Source organism: Rhagoletis zephyria, unplaced genomic scaffold (assembly GCF_001687245.7).
Source record: "Rhagoletis zephyria isolate East Lansing unplaced genomic scaffold, Rhagoletis_zephyria_1.1 Rzeph_scaffold_04446, whole genome shotgun sequence".
NCBI lineage: Eukaryota > Metazoa > Arthropoda > Insecta > Diptera > Tephritidae > Rhagoletis > Rhagoletis zephyria.
This window is the reverse complement of record NW_016161529.1, coordinates 43,000-50,627: the sequence shown is the minus strand read 5'-3', so window position 1 is coordinate 50,627 and position 7,628 is coordinate 43,000.

The following is a 7,628-nucleotide window of genomic DNA, read 5'->3' as shown; positions in this document are numbered from 1 at the left end:
ACTAATGCATGAAAATCCTAACCTCAAAAAAATCACCCGTTAGTTGCTTATGGACAAATTAAAATTTGTTTTTTTATGCTCTGCAATTAAATTGCCCGTTGAGCGTTGCCATTGCGCATGCGCAACGAAATTAAAAAAGAAGTTGCCGCATTTAGTGAATGCATGAATATATATGTATATACATATTTTCACGCTTCTATATATTTTGTTATTATGTGCAATGTACTTAAAATCGTACATATTCATACATATATGTATGTATGTAAATATGTGTGAAAATAGTCTGAGAAAATAGTACATACGTATGTATGTATAGTAAATTTACCAAATTGTAATGCAGTACATTCGCAAATTAAAATAATAATTAAGATATACGAGTTTAACGTTAATATTCACACACATTTATTCTCCTGTTCATTTGTGAGTTTCAGAAAGAAAAAAAACTGATACTTCGGAGATAGTGCCTTGAAGATATGCTGGTGATATATCAGCTGTGCGTTTTCCAGTGGCAACTATAATCGCTGTAATTTGCAATTGGCGACTGCGAAATGGGAATTTTCGTCTGCATTGGCGTGAAAACGATTTTTTTCGCTTCTTTTATCATCATTCATTTGAATGCTCGCTCGACTTGCTTGTCCATACAAACTTGCATAGCATTTAAACAGCGTTTAAATAACCTCATAAATACTGAAGTGATACTTGCCCATACATACATATGTACATATACGAATGTATGCATATCGTCGCCTGGGTAAAAGATTGTCGTAAGCGCCATTTTGACGATTTTTAGTTCTAGATGCAGTTATATATCTTGAAATAAGGTCTTTCGATTGGTTTTATCAGTTTTTAGATAGCTCCTTTAGTTTCCGAAATATTGACTAAAACTTTTTCGATAATTTAGTAAAAATTCAGTTGGTGATGCAGTCATATTAAACTAATCAATGTCTTAAAAACNTTTTTAGATAGCTCCTTTAGTTTCCGAAATATTGACTAAAACTTTTTCGATAATTTAGTAAAAATTCAGTTGGTGATGCAGTCATATTAAACTAATCAATGTCTTAAAAACGGCGTTCTCCATTTTTGAATATCTCCTTTAGTTTCCGAGATATTGAGTAAAAAGTGTCGTTAATTTGGTAGAAATTTTGATCACATTTTGTCGTATTTCCTACAAAGTGGCTACCAAATTGTGGACAAACGACGCTTGCGACAAAATTTTACTAAAGAAAATCCTTCATAAACTCAAAACTAATTAACAATCAACATTAAAAATAAAATAATTTAAGAACTTTGTGAACTAGTAACATTTTCAGAGGCTTTGGATAAAATCTATCTTCGCGTTTTTGAGAAATTGCATTCCAAACTTCAATCGCGATTTCCCACAACCTGCCGAAATTAACATACGACAATCTTTTACCCAGGCGACGATATGTAGTTATGTACATACATATATATGTGTTACCGGCCAAACCCGATCTTCGGATAAACTAGTTTTTTCTGGGCGAAACTAGGTCTATCTAGATCCGATACATCCGTATAACGCGGAAATAAGGAGGGTTATTTCTTTGAAGCGCGGCCGAAGGCCGCTTACGCAGAAAGGAGTTCCACTCAAAAATACTGTAGCGCCTGATCTCGCCTAATTCGTAATATCGAAAAATTCGTTAAATCGAGTAATTTTTTTTACCAGCAATACACCATTTTTCCCATTAAATAACTAAAAGCATTCAGTTTTAAAAAATATACCTACATATATTTAGTCTTATTCATAAAAAATAAAATAGGTTCATTGAGTTCTGTAAAGTGACATTTTCATACAAATACTTGATTAGAAAGCAGTAAAAGTCTTCTTTATTTTTCATGAAATTTGGTGATTGTCTTTAATTCGACGACAACAAAATTTTAATTGGGATCGACCCTATTAAGCTGGCATTTCAGAGTACTATTTTATATATACATAAGGAAAATTTGAAAGTTAGGAGGGTCTGAGCACCCTCCTGCCCCTACCTGGCTACGCCCATGGACACATCATGGAAAATGCATCACTTACTAAAATTTATAATTCAATTTAACTAAAATTGAATTAATATGTGTAGATATTGAGAAATCAAGGTCGATGATTTTAAAGCATAGCCAGACGGCAGCGTTGATCCGGATCAACTTGTTAATTCGGAATTGTCTCGGGAATTATTAATTCGGCTCAAGGGAATTGTCGATCACAACACTGGTAAAAAAGGCCAGCTGTTGGCTTTAAGTCCCAGGTTCGATCCGCGGTTGAAGCGATTGCCAACAAGTTTTTTGTTTTTATTATTTATATTTTTTTTTTTTAAATTTATGTTATTTATACATTCTATTTTCCTTTATTTTATTTACTTTTATTTTATGTTATTACTTGTTAATTAAAATTTTTAGAGCTAAATTTAATTGAAAAAGTCAACAACAAATAACTGTAAATAACGTTAAACAAATTTATAAGTCATAATTGAATGAAAAATATATAATAAATGAAAACTCTACTGACCGTGGAACTCGAACCCACGACCTTGCGGCTCGTTAATCCGCATTTTTGCCGTCAAGACTATGAACAAGCTCTGTTTTTTACGATTCACTCTAATGTATATAAGTAAACACATAAAAATTGACCCAGCTAGGCAACTTGACGGCAATATAGCGCCATACCCGTCTAAGTCTAAATATAGGATCAAATTTTATAATTTTTCTTTACTAATTATGCAGATTTTAAATACATATATTTTTCAGAACACAAAATTAAATTACACAATTAAATTTATTTGATGCTGCCAGCAAATAAGCCACAATTTAACCTACATAATTAAAAACTATGTGTTTAGTAGGGATGCTAATTTATGCGGAAAATTGTGATCCCGGCATTTGACATTGAGACATAACTTTTATAAATATGAGTAAAAACTCAATAACTGCAAGAATTTAAACATTATATGAAATAAAACTATTTAAAATTTACAATAATTTGATTTTAAAAATCGCATGGTTATTAATACAGACAAATCTGGAACTAATAATTTGTTTAAATTGTATTTTAGCTGTCCAAATAAAGGAGTTTTTACAGTAAAACCCCCTGTCTGAACAAGCAGTTGTATGGAGGCAATAAATAGGTTATAGTGATCCGATCTTTCCTATTTTTACTGTAAACTTTCTTTTGATAATGAGTGATAGCAGTGCAAAATTTCATGTTCCTAGCTGCATAAATGGAGAAGTTATAACGAAAAAATCTCATATCTGAACAATCAGTTGTATGGGAGCTATATGTTATAGTAGCCCGATTCTTTCGGTTCCGACAAATGATTAGTGCATTATTAAAATACACCCACCTACCAAATTGCATCCGGATATATCGAAAACTGTGGGACTAAATTGCATACAAACAGACGGACAGACGGACATGGCTAAATCAACTCAGCTCGACGTTCTGATCATTTTTTTAAGTTTACATTTTAATGGGTCTATCTCTTCTTATTCTGGTACTTACAAACATCGGACCAAAGTTATAATACACCGGCGCACAAAACAAAAAAGTGGTACGTTTAGTCAGACCCACCAGCCGACATGTCTTTCGGTACCCGCTGAATCCGAATCTGAGCTCCGACTGACTCGTACATCCTCAAAATTTCGAGTAAAATACGAAGAAAGGCAAAAATTCGCCAAAGCATTCAAAGCGGAGTCTTCAAGTCTTGACCTGAATTTGCTGAACATACAAAACTAGCTGATGAAAACATCTTTCGGCGGTATTGGAGATACATACTATTCGACTGAACTGTCAAAAGGTAGTCATAAGCCCATATCTCGTCCATCACAAATTATTCGGACTTCTTTTACCAGCACGTCAGTTAAATAAAAATTTTTTCAATTTGAGGAAGTTTCCTCAATAAAATGGTTGAATAAACTTTCTGTTTCGCTTACATTAGCGACGCTATGAGTACATTCATTTACATCTTCTTCAAAACGAGGCCCACGCTGTAATTTTAAAATTATAGTTTCAAAGCTTTTTGTGAACTGTAGTCAACACGGCATTTTACAAAAATCACACTTCAAAAGTCATAAACAACTTCTTACTATCAATTCGATAATTCGAAAATTTTTCGGGACCCCGGCACTAATACAAGCAAATCCCGGGATTGGCATCCCTGGTGTTTAATGAATTAAAAATGCATGTTGACATTAATTAACTGCAGCAGTTATCGCCTAATTTCGAATAACTTATAAACAATTTAAGTTTTTTTTAATTATCGCAATGCACCAACGCCTGAAACTGTGCTTCAAAAAGGCATGCTCAGCATAAATATATGCATGTGTATGCACGTACATCTGTTTGTGTGTATGAGTGGGCAATTTTGACAAATTAATGGCAAATGCTTGGACAAAAGTTCATTTGCATTTTCACATAATTACATTTACCATTGGATTTGTAGCCAATTTAGAGCAAATTTGCGGTAATCACGTGACTCGTCGGCATATGTATTTACATACATATACATACATAGATACATACATACATATGTTGTATGCGTTAAGTGGGCGTTATTCTACAAGTCTATGATTTTCGATTTGAGCTAATTTATTGATGCAGTTGAACGCAGATGCACGAATGCGTGATAATTAGGAGCTTCAGTTTCGATAAGCTTTGAATTTTCAATGAAATTTAAACTACATTTACCAAAATTATGAACTCTATACTTTATTACATAAAATATTGATTGTATAAACTCAAATTACATGACTGCAAAAACAATGAATGTTCGTCTTAATGAATTTGTTTGTGGAGCCACAACTGTGTGTGTGATTATGCGCATAAGTGTATGAATGAGTATGCGTGCATACATACATATATACATATTTTTATAAATATTTCAGAGGACTTATGGCATTGTGAGAAGTCTTTGATTACTGTCAACTGTCCAAGTGCTGTGCTATTTGAAGTAATTCGCACATGTACATATACATACGTTAGTATGTATGCGTAGTTAAAATATGCAAGCAAACTGATACATATATTTACAAGTAGAAGCAATCATCTTAAGAAACGCATAGAATGCAGAATATGAATTGAATATGCATTCGCACTCCTCCCTCTCGTATTCGCATTAATCCGCAATCAAAGGGATCTATATACTAAAATGTTGCTTCAAGTCTAGCACTGACGATTAAGTAAGTACATACATATGTATGCTAAATGAGACAGATTTTATGCTAAGGTTGGACAAATGTCTGCGTGCATGTGTGCATACAAATTTTCATATACCTATGCACATATGTACATACATATTTATGTGACTTCTTTATTCATACAATCGTTTTAACTAAAGTGCTTAGCATTTTGCTTGCATATTTCTATACTTATGCCCATACTTTTATACACATTTACATACATACATATGTATTTTAACTTGCACATGCGCATATGTATAAATCTATTTGAGCATACAAAAAAGCAAAAGCACGCAGGAATAATGGAGAACAATGTAAAAATTCATAAATCGAAAGGCATAATTTTTTCGTCGCCGTTTTTCATATCCGCCGGAATAATAAATGTACATACACACGTACATATGTATGAGCGAAAGTATAATTGTTCATACACATACTTAGGTACATATGCATGAGGGAGTGAGAGTTCAGCCACTAAACCTCCTGCCACTAGTCCTGATATCTCCGCTGATATCCTTTAATAAGCCCAAAAGCCAAAAGTATGTTTCTGTTTTGATGCCTTCTGCAGCTTGACGAATTTGTAATATTTACTTTGCGAGAAATTCATATTCGTAAGGAATTCACATACATTTATTTATTTATTTTTTTGGACTTACATTTTAAGTATAAAAACTAGTACGCATGCACGAATAAGGGCGACTTGAGGTAGTAATTCTTAATTTTTATAATAATAAGTAAAATGTTTTCAAAGCAGGAGTACACTCGGGGCAGCTCGGCACTCCCTGCAGTTTGGCGGAATATGTTTGAAAAAACTCTTTTACGGATTATACGCAGACAAAGCAAGGATAGTGTTAAAAATGTTAACATAAAACATTTAAAATTTTTTAGTGACATCTATTGTGTTAGTAATGGACCAGATTTAATAGCATTCGCCACATTTTCCTGCAGGGATATGTGCATCTCAGCGCTTGCATACAAACTTACAGGCATACGAATTCGAATAACGGTATTAATGTGTGTTGGAAAAAATCCGTGGAAAGCCGCAAAAATTTATTGTATTGTTCTTCAGAAATATTTGCAGAAAAGCTTTTAATGCTGGCCTTGACTTCTCGGCAGCATAACCTAAATTTCATGCGGTAGACTTGGTGTTCCAAATGTATCCTTAGCAGCTAACTAACCGTGACACGGATATGAAAGCATTGCACCGTTATCAAAAATATGCTCATGCAAGCGTATGTATGTACATATGTAACCGCATAAATGTGTATGAACTGGAGAGATTCGTACCATATACCCAGTAGAAATAAGAAGGAGTAGAAAGCAATTACAGGAGGCCTTCGCTGGAATGTATACGACCTTACCATTTGAATGATTTCCTTAATTATTTTTTATATGAAACGGACCCAATTGCAAGGCATTTCGTTTCCGTTTTTGGGAGAACAGCTCATAGAAGGGCTTATTTTTTAATGATAAAAAATAAATTTAATATTTTTAGTCTAACGAGATTCGAACCAAGTCCTTCCTGAAAGCTAACAAATAATAGCAAACATCTCTGCGCATCAAATTTGTTGAATCAAATTTGTTACAATAGTTCAAACAAACTTATTTTCAAACTTGTGTAGCTCATGTCAGTTTATTTGGGAGCACTCTGTTCTGTAATACCTTATCAAAGGAAGGCCTTGACAAAATTTCTTCTGGGTAAGTACGTTTGGGCAATTCGTTTAGTATTCATATTTCGTTCGGAGTCCGCGTAAATCTGTAGGTTCCCTTTTTGCGACGGCACAAATCGGATGAGAAGCTCGGCCAAACCCTATATAGTAGGGGGTTTCATCTAAACTCCTAAATGCCTCGTTACCACGTAACCCTCGTAAACGTAATGAACTTTATATGGAAATCCGCTTTATTTAAAAGGCTTACTCGGTTACGAGGCCTTTACGAGTTTAGACGAAACCCCCTACTATGTAGGGTTTGGCCGAGCTTCTCATCCGATTTGTATCGTCGCACAAAGGGGACCTAAGATTTTCGCCGACTTCGAACGGCGATTGTATTTTTATGAGAAGCTGTTTTTGATGGCAGAAATCCACTCGGAGGTTTGGCATTACCTACCGAGGGGCGACCGCTGTTAAGAAAAAATCTTTTTTCAAAATTTGTTTTCTGGCGATGTTGTTTTGACCAGGGCTTGAACCCACGCGCACTGCTTACACTACAGATGAAAACCCATCGTATAAATAAATGTTTTAAATCATATAAATTTGAACATATAGAGCCAACATTTGATTTCCTTTTAAGGTACACACCAGTACATTCTACACACACATTTATGTACATCACCTTTCTTTAGTATTATCTACTGCACACGCGAGTATTAAACCCAATCTCTCTAGCATCTGCCTCCATCACCATCATCCATACCTTCGTTGCAACTCAAAAGCAGAAGCAAAAGGAGG